The sequence below is a fragment of the Anopheles gambiae genome, chromosome 2 (genome assembly GCF_943734735.2).
Source record: "Anopheles gambiae chromosome 2, idAnoGambNW_F1_1, whole genome shotgun sequence".
NCBI lineage: Eukaryota > Metazoa > Arthropoda > Insecta > Diptera > Culicidae > Anopheles > Anopheles gambiae.
The window spans coordinates 51,295,418-51,309,356 of NC_064601.1; the positions used below are offsets into that span (position 1 = coordinate 51,295,418).

General features: G+C 43.8%; 1 protein-coding gene across 12 annotated transcripts in view; it reads right to left on the reverse strand.

The window, feature by feature from the left end:
• LOC1274072 (neural cell adhesion molecule 1) overlaps positions 1 to 13,939 on the reverse strand; it is a 136,066-nt gene that overhangs the window by 96,723 nt on the left and 25,404 nt on the right. The window contains exons 1-2 of one of the 12 annotated variants that reach the window (XM_061641721.1): positions 11,105 to 11,191; positions 8,902 to 9,237 (exon numbers count right to left, since the gene is read on the reverse strand). The exons of 9 other annotated variants lie outside the window; for them this stretch is intronic. The gene's annotated coding sequence lies outside the window, so the exon portion shown is untranslated. Of the gene's footprint in view, positions 1 to 8,901; positions 9,238 to 10,692; positions 11,192 to 13,939 lie in introns of those variants that run through there. 2 more of the 12 variants (XM_061641713.1, XM_061641710.1) reach the window with 2 other exon arrangements.

Consider the following 13,939-nt stretch of genomic DNA (forward strand, 5'->3'; position numbering starts at 1 on the left):
CTCACCGTACAGTGTGTGCCAGAGAAAGCCATGATGCCATGTGTGCCTGTGTGTGTGTAAAGTTTTTTTAGCATTCTTTTTTCTGAGTTACATTACAAAAAAAAGTACCCAAAAGGCTCAACGGGGTCGCTTTATATTTCTATAATCGTATTTTGGGAGTTTCAACCATACGCCCGGGCGCTCTGGGAATGCAGACAGATGCGAATACAAACCGTCAGCCGCTTCGGCAAAACAAACGATTGACACGGACCGCATGGGGGAAAAGAATCCAACAAAACCGTAAAAATGATCCAGAAAGTTGCCGGAACTTTTCCAATCACTTCAACGCTCCCCTTCCCAGTGCAAAGGAACAATTGTTGGGCTTCCCTTGTACCCGGGGGATGGTTCATGCCCGGGAAGCTCTTAAAGTAGTGTTTTACATAATTAAGGTGCTTCCAAGGCGGCTTCGTACACCGAGAGTACGCGCCGGGTATCACATTTACCTAAAGTGTAAGATTAAACACGCCCAACTTCACACCTCGTTGAAGCTTAGCACACGATTGACGCGCTAATAGCCGAACGGGCACACTCGATACACGGCGACATGTATTAATTTTTCATGACCGCACGGTGCTACAAAAGGAGTTTTACTTTACGCCGGATTCATTATCGTAGTGCCGTGCGCGGTCTTATAAAGTCGAGCAGTCGAACTTTTGACGCTGTCGAATCCATTAGAGCGCTTTGCCATACCACATCCAACATTTCCGACAGCGTTTGCTCGCACCAATTGAACGTGGAAATTTTCGCAAGTCAACACAACCCGCCTCTAAGCCGCAACCTCGTACATCTTTCGTCAGCATCCGAATGTTCGGATGTGGAGGCGCACTAATTAAATGAAAAGCAATTGACTGGAATTAAACGGTATGTACTGTCATTAGAAAACAACAGTTGTTTGTCGAAATTTTAAGCGTAAATAATGCTTCCTTATCATTCCACCATTTTCCTAGCCCGGGCTATACTGCCCTCACCCCGAAGCTCATTTGCTTCAGGTGGAGGGGAAGTCGGCACAAACTTTTTCGTTTGTTTGTGTTCTCTGTCTCACTCCAAACAGCTGCCCAGGTGTTTGGGCATCGCTATCAGCATCTGCTCGCTGTTGCGCTACGGCTTTCGAGGAAATGGTGCGCGTATAGAAAAACATTCAACACAAGCACACATACATAAACTCATGCGCTCTTGAGAAGTGTTTCCTTATCCAGTTTGGAGAGCGCTCTAAAGCAGACAACGTTTGGGCATGCTTCACGAAGCCACTTGAAAATTGTTTCGCTTTGATGGCATCTCAAATCCATAGAGATGAGATCAATTATGCTGGCCTAATTAGGGCACTTCTTTTCTTTTGCATTAAGCTACGATACATTTGATCAGATTATCCCATTCCCAAGGGAGCGTTGTTGCAAATTCTCATGTAAATGTTTTCGTACATGACTTTTTTTACTGTCGTTTAAGATGCACTAGGAAAATATTTATTGAAGCTAAAAGTATGGCTATCAAAATAAATCGTAGAAAGGGAGTATGGCTTTTGCCTAATTTGCATGTGAGCCGGAAACACTGTATATTAGTGTTGGTGCTGGATAATGAAACATTATTTGTAAGTCAATATAAAGTCATGTTGACATACAACATCTTTACCAAGTAAATGAGCTTTCTCATTTAACTGATACTGAGAACTGATAAAACGTCGGTATTTAGTATAGTACACAGGAAGATCATTATTTAAACATAACGTTACAGCATCAATTATATTTTTGTAATTTATAAGAGAATAAAGGTTAGAATTATGGATATTTTTGACAGAACTTCACATCTTTCATCAAAATCGTGGTCTCAAACAAACTGCACAAAATACAGTGCTTTGACTTAATAGTTAAACCAACTGAAATCTGCTTCACTTAGTCTTATTCAACAGAATAGACAAACACAACCGAACTCAACGGAAAATAATTCGAAAGTACGGGACTCAACAGTCTCGAAATAATAAATATTATTTCTTAGAGGCGGCACGGTGTACTATTGCAAAGATACACCAGCTCCTACAAGGCCATACGGGATCAATTTCCATGTGGACCTTCCTACCGATAGGGAAGACAGACTATCAGGTTACTTAGTATAAATAAGCGTATTAGCTTGCATAGGTCGACTGAACCGCAAAGGTGTTTATGTTGAAACGCGGCCAAATGTCCTTTTCGAATAATTTTATCTGTTATTATTTATAGTATTGTTAAACTATTAATTATAAGCACGATTTCATGAACTGATAAATGGTTTTTATCAATGAATAAATGATTATAAAACACAACTTAAAACAAAGCTCAGTATCTAGTTGAAAAAAATTGTAATCTTTCTGTATAATTTTATTTTGTATAATCCATACATAAGATTCCTGCTATTGGTAGAATTAATTCAATTGTTCAATTCCACAGGAAAATGGCTATTAAAATCCTAAATGCCGATGGGGCAGCGACATTGCACTTAAAACACGACGACAAACTGCTTACAAACACAAAATTACACCGGATTACCAACGCATGACGGTGAATATTGATTGATTTCGGGAAGGCAGAAACCCAAACCTTAACACCACTCACCAGTATGAACCAACGGCAGTAGAATACGAATTGCAAAATTCTTCTAAGAACGCTCTGTGCTCAATTTGATGCCATCGAAACGGGGTGAAAGAGAATGTCAACGGTATTCAAGCGACGAGGCACAATGTGCAGTGCTATGGAATCAGCTTCAGCAGAACCGATTAATTCGATTTATCGTGTCACTCGCCGTTCCTACATTGTGGCAGTTACCCGTGGTAAGAGTTTGCTGCTCCACACTGAATCGAATGGATCATCCAATCGACAGATTCGTTCAACTAGACCACACCAACTAGCCATGCTCGGTGGTGAATCTGCCCAAGCGATCCCCGGCACGGTATCGTTTTGCATCGACTCCTTTCTGGCGGACATTCAAATCCTGGCACCGACACGTTTTCTTCGTCTGCACCTAGACAGACAGGAAGCAGACACGAAGCGAAAGGATTTCTATTCGCAGAATCATCCGCACACTGGCAATGGAAGCTCCTGCCACCCTGCTTACCAACCAAATTTATCGAACGAATCGGACGTACAAGAAGGAGACGGCCGTTTTCCCACGGTACTCTAGCATCCAGCAAGTGACACTGCAGCGTCCGTCTTCGGCGCTTTCATTTGCACGAAGCCCCATTACGTGCCCCAGCCCGACAAAGGCGAACGAAAAACACCAAAACAAAAGCTCGTCGAACCACTTTGCCAGAGCGACTACTGTCTGCTACAAAGAATCATCTTCACTCCGAATGCCAAAGCACATCCCATCGAAAACCAAGCACAGTAGGCGAGGGCATCGAGCGCCACCGACACCAAAACCGGCGCTATCTGGGACGATGGCTTGATTGAAATAAAAATGGCACTCTGCGGCAAAACATTACCGAACACCACTCAGCACAATTAGATCCGTTGGCGAAGCTGGTGCGGATGTCGCTTAACTTCTAGCTGTTCCTCTCCACTCAGTTGCTACCCACACAGCGACACAGCAGCAACCTTTGCGTAGAAGCCTTTCGTCGTTTCCGTTGTTTGGTTTTTTTTCCGGGAAATGAGAACTTCCACGAGCAGCTGCTGGTGGTCGACGAGCGCTTTATACGACACGCTTGTCCGATGCCGGAACGCGTTTTGCTTTAATTAGGAATTTATTTGAATATTACTTGAATGTGTTGTCGTGTCGGTTTTCGTTAATTTCCATCCCGTACCGAAACCCTGGCCAAGCCCCTTGGCGTGCCTTACAATGTATTCAGCACCTTATTTGTGCTACACTTTGGTGAGGAGAAAAAGAGATGCCCTCCCTCCCAAAGGTTCCATTTGCCGTGAGGTAAAGGTGACGCTAAGAAACTTTAGCCCATTATACAAACACCGCCATCGGAACGAGACGCTCGTGCAGGGGAACTGTAAGCATTGGTTCTAAGGATTCTTGGGAGCAAGTAACAACTTCCAGCTATCCCCCTCGGTCTATCAGGCGGTTCGAAGCGGACCGTCACACAATGCCGTGCCGTGTCGAGTGGCTGTGAAACGTGAGAAAATTGCCAAATACACGTGGCCCCTCGAATGGCCCAGCGCAGGTTACTCCGGCCTGCGACCGGGTAAGATAAGGATGCAAACGTTCAAATGGGATGTGTTTTTTTTCTTTGCTCATTTTCGTTTTCACCGATGTCGTTTGGGATGGATTGAAAGGACCAGAGGCACGTGGTGGCGCGACAGCAAAACGGGTCAAATTGAAATGAACTAATTACGGAGCCCAAGCAGGTCTTCCGTTGCCGTTCTCGAGAACTGGCACTGGAGCTAGTTATGAAAATGGTAGCAGTGGAGGTGCAAATGAGTGTAGAAAATCAAATCAAATGAATGTTAACCACTCTAGACGTCATTGTTGGTCTCGGTCCGCTGAGGCTAGGCGTGTGGTAGTGGAACTGCTCCGCTGGTGGCTGTTCGCCGGGCAAAGGCACGTAGATTTCATAAGGCCTAGGCAAAAAGCAAGCGTTTCAATTGAATTGCCGCTTTGTGAATGGACTGTGTCGCAGGTGTGCCGTTTCGAATGGTAAGTTTTTGTGAGCAGAGAAATGGTTGCACGTGGAATGAGTATTGCTGATTAGTTTTGATAAATTACAACATGATTGTTTTTATTACTTAATGTTTTGTTTTGTTTTTCAAACCAATCTATGATTTGCATTTAAATGATACAGATAATTTCAAACGTGTTACTTTCAACTACTCCGTCCGCTGCCTGTTTTCAAGTAATGAGCCATTGTCAAAAGAAGGAATATGTTTAAGGCTACGCTCGGAGTGGGTATCATCTTCGTTAATATCAAATCTGTTGACCTTTCATCCTCCGTTCATTTTTATACTCCGTCGATGTATATGTCTAAAATAATAAAGTTCTAATTATACGTTCCCCAGTTCTCTTCATGAAGCCAAAATCATGGTGTCAGTTTTGCCATAACTGTACCATATTGAAATATCTGAGACAGTACACAATCGTTTTCGATGGATTGAAGTTATCTGCTCTTCATGTCCTATCATTGTGAATTTGAACTCCCTTAGCAGCACAAATGGTTGTTACCTATTTTATGTTAAACATTTTATATCATATAGTGGCATAAACTTTTAAGATATCTTATAATGAAGTGTAAATCGAAATCTTATTTTGTAAAAATTATACCGTTTTTCTAGGTACTTCATAATTGAATCATAGTTGAATCGTAATCAAAATGCAGCCTTAAGCTTGGTTGATGCATTGTTGCATATCAAGAAAAACTCGATTATCGGCAGAAAACATTATGATTATTTCTAAAGACAACTCCAGACAAATCCATGCATAAAAGCCTGTCCGTTATTGACTGAAGTACTAACATTTTGATTAATCATGTGAATTGTCCAGGTTATCAAATCCTTCCGGAAAACCCTTTTCTTCATAGAATCGTTATAAAACATTATGTTTGTACATTAATTTTGAAGCAACAATGTCTTTCCAAGAGACTAATTGGTTTATTTCGATCATTGTCTTTACTTATTTTTCGTACAAAATATTAGTGTACTTATTTCCAGCAGGTTTCCCAGTAATTGTTATTGATCAAATATGTCATGAGCATTACGGGCATATTGCTTCAATGAACATCATTTCTTGCCAGCTAAATTTGCTACTTGTTTGGTTTCAGATAGGATTTAAATGATCACAAGAATATGGATGATATTTTACCCTTCTACAATGAGTTTTGGATCCTTCTTTGTATGTAATATGTGTATTATGTGACCTCCAGCGCGATAACGAGAAGGTAAACTATCTTAGATAAACGATTTCACATGAACTCTTAGCATTATCATTCAAAAGAATTATTGCTGCATTATTGCGTTACTCAAATCTTGTGACAAAAGCAATACTCAAAATCATCTAATAAACTCTACCAATTGATATAAATAAAACATTCACATGTAGTAGCTACCAACACAAAACATCATAATGTTCTGTCTTCATTTTTGCATTCTTAAGCTTTTCTCTCCACCCCTGTCGACAAAACCTCTGGCGTCTTTTACGAAACATATTCATTATCTTAACGAATGTGGTCGCTTTCCATCCCTGCTACCGGTACTTCTCAGAATGAACGAGTCACTCTCCTACGTTCTCTCATTCTATCGCTTGCGAACATTACATTTAATCTGTTTTGATGTTGATATGCTAAAACCCCGGACACGAGCTTTGCGTATGGGACAACCCCCGGTGGGAGAAGATAATTAGAAAATATGCCCCAATGTAAACAGCCCCACTCTCCTCACAAGGCTCAAAGAAGACTTTTCTGAGTGGAAATGGTAACAAAGTCGTCTTAGCGGAAGACGGTTTGCTTAATTTGTGAGGAACGGCCCCACAGCTTGTGTGACAACTCGGCGCATACAATCGTGCAAGAAAGTGCTCGTTAAGATAAACAGGCTTCGGTTTCCTCGACTTTGTGCTGTGGTTTCTTATTAGCAGCAACAACACAACACGACGTGTCGTTTATGACACTGTCATCAGATACAGCCCGGCACCGCACGAGACACGCCAATGTGCGCTGATCAACGGAAGTGCAGGATTAAGCAAGGGTGAGCCAAAGAAACTCCGAAGAAGACCGTACGGCACATAAACGGCCAGATATTGTGAATATTTTAAAGTGACTAAAAGTAGCCAACAAAACGTCAAGGGGATAACGATTTCTGCGAAAATGATGTGCTGCTTCAGCATAAAATATCATCATTCAGTGTAATGTTTGCACGCCCACTGAGAGGATGGGAAGAAAAGTATCTCTCCAAACAAAGGACGAGCCATACCTCCTCTTTTCAACAAACTTTAAAGAAACATCCCCAACCAACGTGAAACGTGCATATTTTTGTCGCCTCATCTAACGAACCTTCACCGGAAAGGCATGCTCCATTTCATCAACGTATCGTGCGCAATGTTCAAACAGTCCATCGCTCTAAACACCAATCTCGCGCGCAAAAAATAACGCCAACACCCCAAAGAAATGAAGCAGCCGAAAAATGCCCTGTGCCATTCGGCGCATGTATCTCTCTCTTGGTGCCTTCTTTAGCCCGTAAACAATGTACACAAAAAAGTGTGCCAATCAAATGGGAAAACGGCACGCCACACTGCTCCTGCCACAGCCACCTGGCCAAGTCCAAGTCCGGCATCCGTGCAGATCAGTAACTGGGCGACGGCTGGCAGCCGGCTAGGATATCTTAGCCTTGGCCACAGTTCCATTCCTCCCGCTTCATGCAGCGTATCAAGTTGGAGGGTCTGTGTTCGGAGGAAGGAAATTAAATGAAAACCATCCCATCCAAAATACCGCTCAGTTGTTCCGCGAACAGACGCTTCGTGCGCTTTATGAAAGACAGCCCGGAAAGTTTTCGCTCCTCGCTCTGCGAGATCGCTTCTGCTTCGTGCGTTTTTGTGTTTGTATCCAGCAAGGCATCCATTTGGGTTGGGCCAGGAAATGGAAAGCGCTTTTGATGATGCTTTTCTCTAACGAAATTCCTCACTAACTACAAAGGCAAACAAAAAATCAACGCACATTACCTTGGAGAGGAACACTTTTCCCTTCACTTTGCGGGATGCGGCTACTGGTGTTTGAGCTGCTGGTGCTAAACAAAAACAATCTCGCAAAAGCACGCCACCATCACCGAGTAGGGGCGCACCTAAGCGAAAGAAAAAAAAAACAACAAAAACACTGCACCACCGAATGTAATGATGGCGGTAAATTTTAAAAGCATCATTTTCTTGCCACGTTTTCTTTTGGCGCCCGCGGTTTCCTGGACACCAACAAACAACGGCGACAAGAACGCACGCGGTTTTTCCACATCTGGCTTTTGGTTTTGCTGGGTGCCAGGGCGGTTGTTTTCCTTCGCTCCCCGTTCGTTCGCTGTTGCCGGTGCTGAAGCATTACTTTATCTTTACTTGTGGCCCTCCCCCACCGGCAAACGGCGAAGAGATGCGAAGAGAGGCGTTATTTGATGGAGACAAAGTTTTTATCACTTTTGCTGCGTTGTTTTACACCCACACGATGTCACTTGATGGTCGCAGCAGCGCTATGGGGAGGGAACGTGATTTTTCTCTTCCTACTGCATCACTCCCTTTCCCACGCCCTATCAAAAGCAGCTCGACCATGAGTGTGATTAGTTTCGCTTTTATGCGAGAGCAAGGACAGCTTTTGTATTTTGGTTTTCCGTTCTTCCGAACTCATCCGCTGTAGCATACTGTTGCAGTTGGGGCTTTTTTGGGAAGCATGTTTTATGACAATGAGGGACTGGTACCGATAAAAAAAGCCTCACACTGTATGCAATGGATCAAAGCCCCGCTGCCCGTGTGGCTCCTACACCGACACTCCGATGTACCATTAAAAATTAATTAAACCCTGTCATCACCGTTGCAACATGTTTCATCTCACCACGTGGTCGAGCTGCAAACGCAAACAGGGCGCGAGCTTTAATTTGGCCAGCACTGCTTTCTTTTACTCTTTTTCCATTTTTTTTATTCATTTAGTCTCTCCCTCTCTTCCCAGCTCGCTTAACCATTGTTGTATTTTTGTGGTTTTCAGCACTTGGAGGGACATAATGTTGTTATACTGCAAAGCCTGGAATGGGTTCAACGTATCAACAGAAAAAGGAAACGCAGCTGTCTCTTTTTAGTTTAGAATATGCAGTACAAGAAGAAAACTTTAAGCCTCTATTATAGTTTTTTTAACATACAGAAAATAACAACAAAATCATAAAATTTAAAATGAACCTCTACAGCATTCTTGTTGAAAAGACACATTCCCCAAATTATTACCTCTTTTGATGAGTCATTTAAGCGCGCGTTCTTGTTTCGTACCTCGCACTTCAAACTGGCTCCCATTTGCAATGCACACAACCGTTTCGTTTCCGTTTCTATGAAATCTATCTATTTTTTCACGCATTTACACTTGCTGAAAACACTTGCCATCCCTTTGATCCGCTTTCCAGATGCTGTGCGCTTCTCACTCTTTCGATTAAGCTATTTTTGCTCTCACGCGTTTCAATATTTCCCCCACACACATTCTCACCCAAAAGCACATCAAACTCATAGACACAAACACATAAACACAAACACCCCAACTGCAGGCATACTCACTTCCACATTCCGTTGCTGCAAACAAAAAATAAAATGGAAAAACAACAAACGGTTAGGTTTATTTCGGCCTCCTTCTTGCGCTCCAGCAACATTCGCCACGATAAACTTTCACCATGATAAAGTTATGTTGAAAAGCTGTGTGTGTTTTCGCTACATGTTTTGCGTTTTTTTTGGCATCTCTATTCACTGTAAAACCCACTGGCAACCAATGGGCTGGACTGCTTGCAAACTAGCGGTTCTCGAAGCTAGCATAAACCATACCCACGGATACACTGATACACTTGTTAGCCACGGACAGACCCACCACGAAAGGTTTGTGAAGGCTGGCGAGTTTCCATCGCACCAACGATACGAACCGCGTTGGAATGCTGACCATGGGCAGGACGTACTTAGCAAGGAACTAACAGCAACAAAAAACGCCAACCCTCACCTACATAAACTCAGGCACGGGTCTATTGGATCTGGCTTGGTGGTTGCATTCCGGGATGATTGCGCTAAACGATCCATGGTCGAATATTGCCACAAATAAAGAAACACACCGCAAAAAAGCAACACCCCTCACACACTAACACATGATGCAAACTTTTACAATATCACCAGGGATATCGTGGCTCGAGGAATTCTGTTTTTATTTTTTGTGGTTGTTGCATTTTTCCACCCGTTTTCCCCCACCGAGTTCCATTACGCACGATCGAACGAACACTTTCAATGGTGCTGTTTTGGTGAAACGATTTATCCCACTCCATCCGAGGCACCACCTGCTTCTCCCCCTACGATGCCGAGCTTTGGGTCCAATTATCCCTTTGCATGCTTCGTCGGCGGAACAGCGTACGGGTGGAGCAATAATAAATTAATGTTGCTTTCAACATAATCCATCGCGGGCACTTCCACTTCAACCGTAAGATCAACCATAGCCATCAACCCTTCCTTCCGCTTAATCCATAACGGGTACGACTGAGTGGATTCAAGGGTTGCACGGTCACACGAGAGCACCAGCCTGCATCCTTCCGCAGTGGTTATTCCAGCGTAGCTTCTGGTCGGCTGCATCAGACTTAACCACTGCGACTATCACTAGCCTATCATGGACGCGCATCGATGGCGAGAGAAGAAGCCAACCGAACGACGACTGTCTGCTGAACGACCACTCTGCACCAGCCTGGCACCAGCTGAGTAATCCAGATGCACTAGACACGGGTCGTTGCGTTGGGCCGTTTCCCTCGCCAGGCTGGCTTTGCAAACAGAAGCGCCTGCACAAGCTAACACCGCACCGCAAGCAACGATTTACGCGACCAGCGAGCTTACCGTTACCGGCACGAACGCACTGCAGAGTGGTATCTGTTTTCGGACCGTGCGTCCTAATGCCAGTCGGGTCAGGATGGTCGCTACCTCACTGGACACACTTGACTGACAGCTTTGCCACACACCACACGCTTTCCTCTGCGACGTAACAGAGGGGTTCCACTTACTCACCTTACAACAAAGTTGCGTTTGCACTTATTAGCAGAGAGGTTGCGATTTCACTTTTCTAACAGCACGTCTAACCTTGCGACTACACGCAAACGCACTAGTGCACACGCACCCACATCCTACTTTCGCCTTACCACATGACACTTCTGCTTCTGGCTGGTCAGGGACGGCGATTTGCGATCACATCCGCACCTGTCAACACTCGCCCGCGGCCAGCTGTGCGCACCGTCATCTTCATCTCGCGGGGCACGGGCCCTTGGCACAATCACCCATCGCCCGCACTACGGAAGGTAGCAAAGGGCGACCGACTTCCGCTTATTGTGTGCCACTAAACTCCGACCGAACTACACACACACACACGCCCTAACGGGAAAGGAAGAGGATTCGAACGCGCTGTGTCGTCGCACCGTCGTACCGTAGGCTTCGCGGACTCAACGTCTGTCGAACGAAGGCGTCACACCGAAACTAAGGCATCGGGAAACATTTTACGTTCGGAGCGGCCAGGCACAGGCTCCATGGTGTACCAGCCAGCGAGCAGGAAAAATGCAGCACTCACGCTCACACCAATCAGCCCAACGCGAGAGCGATGCTCCCGTACGGCGCAATGTAGTGCAACGTGAGCCACAGGCCGTACTTATGCTCTACGCTGAGTATGTCCTTGCCCTTGAGTGACCAATGCAATGAAGCGTCTTTTGGGGAGCAGCAGTTTTGGCAGCCCAATGCTCCTTCAATTTCATTCTCTCTGGAGATTCATATGCATATCCGGGCGCTCACCAGGATCACCAGGGGCTGCTGGTTGAAAACGGTACTCTCGGCTTTCTGCCGTGCCCGCCATGAGTGACCGGCCGGGCATGCGCTATCCGGTCAGGGCGAAGAACCTAGTCGGCTCACCGGCTGTCAAGGGTTGTCTGACGAGGCGCCAGACCACAACTGGCAGCTTTGTGGAGTAGCGCCCTCTGGGTCTGAACTTTAGCACCAACAAAACGTCTTATTCGAATACGCTGTCTTGGAAGGAGTTTTGTATTATATTTCCTTAATACTAAGGTTGCTTTTTTCACAAGATAACACATTTCTGCCATCACTTGAACCTTCCATTACTAACGATACCACTATGAACTTTCCAAAATTCCCACGCGTTCCCACGTACTGACCGGATGTAAAACGTGCTAATTCAGTCCTGTTTACCTTCATTATTCATAATTTTGTCTGTTGACTCAAAAGACTTGCCGCTGAAAGCTCAAGCGTTTCCTCTACTCGCGGCCCTGCACTATGAAAATCTCCACGCGCTTGGTTTCATAGCGCTTTTCTGCCAACCGGTGCCCGGGCTGATTCTTGGAACGTGTATCCTTTGAAAGGCTAGCGCCCCGCGCCAAACCTGAAATGCGTGGCCGCTGCTTGTGCTAGGTGAAAAGTTAAAACAAAGCTTTAAACATTAACGCCAATCCCGTAATGGCCCAGGTGTGACCCACGCCGAGTAGATGGTAGGCAAGAAGACTGTGCCGGCTGTGAGTGAGTGTGTCAGTGTATGGCTCACTTTTCTCATCCCAACGATGCTGCGAATTTCATAAATCTTTAATGCTTGATTGCCCAACTTTGCTCTCGCAAACAGTGGGAACTTTAAAAAATAATGCCCGAAGCAAAACGACTGGATTATCAAGAATGCGAGACAACTGGTGGGGTAATTGTATCATCCAAGTTTTGTTGTGGGAGGTGACAAAAAACAGGACCGTCCTGCACGGCAAAACCTTGCTGGAGTCTCTTCCTTTAATACGCACACACGCTGAATTATAGTTTACATTCCAACCCCAAAATTCTAGCCCACGCTGTACTTTAATTTCATACCACGCGACTTTTGCAAAATGTAGTATCTTTGGATTGTAAGCACACACAAACAGGAACACCGAAAATGAAAAAAAATGTTTTGAAACCCGGTAAAACAGAAGCCCACTCATAGCATCGTAATCGAGTATAAGGAAAAGGTACGAGTAACCAACAAAAAAGGCGCCAAGGACAAATGAGAAAAAAATGAAACACATGGCCGCGTCGTCGAGCCAGTAGTGTCAGCACAGTCAACTGGCATCGCACACGGACCTTGAGGGTCGGGAAAGATACGAGCAATAAATGGCAATATAATTGTTCCCAAAATAAACAAAGCATCCACAGCCTTGGTCCTGCTTAACTGTGCTCACCACACCACGCTGTGTCTACACCTGGTACATGTATGGCCGGCAACGGAGGGCTGCTCCGACGATGAAGACATCATTAGTGTGTTTTGGTGAACAGCATCGGCATTTCCGGTTTCGAGCTCATTCTGATAATGTTTTGATCCTAGTTTTACTTGTTTATGTGTATAAGTAATTAGTAATACAATTAAGTAGCATCATGAATTTAATATGATGCATTCTATTCTCGAATTTTTAACTACATAGTTTCTCAAACTAACTTTTTACTGCCTCTAGATGAATAGAAATTCGCCTTGTAAAATTTGGTCCATTTTCTTCCAAAGTCTCATCTCTCAAATCTATAAAAACCTTACATTGGCCCCATTGATGGTTAAAGTTAAAGTGTCGAATTTTAAGGCAATAATCATAAACTCAGAGTTGTGTGTAATCAATTAAAAATTTGAGTGCAAATAATCAGTTTCTCGAAATCCTACAATACTTATTAACAATGAAACAACTATTGAGGCTGGTTTTTTCCTTTACAAATTACTTGTGTAATTTTACTTAAGTGAGCAACAACATCCTTGGAACAAATCGATGTTTGTTTACATTTTTCGGGTTTGAATAATACAAACTGCAAGCGGAGGTGTTTTTGGCATGATGACATTATTTCAGCAGCGGATCATTCATAGATTGGACTAAGTGGCCGCATGGGGTACTCAGCTTTAAGGAATCAAGGTTCAACAAGGACACTCTGCCTGAAGCATAAAAAGTTTGTAATCTTTCTAGAAATTGTATCGTCATTTCGTAATAAACTGTGTTTTGCATCATACTAAATACTTCTTTTGTAGTATTTTCTTTTAGCAACTGTTTTATCATATATGTGAATGTAAAAATTCACACTATTCATGGAACATTGCGAGAATTTGCTATTAACTTTGTAAGGATCTTCTTGACTTAAATTACTTAAAAACATTCAATTCAGTCACAATTCACACAGTTTCCAGTAAATTTTTAGACTTTTTGTAGACTTTTTGTTTAAAAGTATTTTTGTTTTTTCCCATCCAATACGCAAAATCTACAAACCC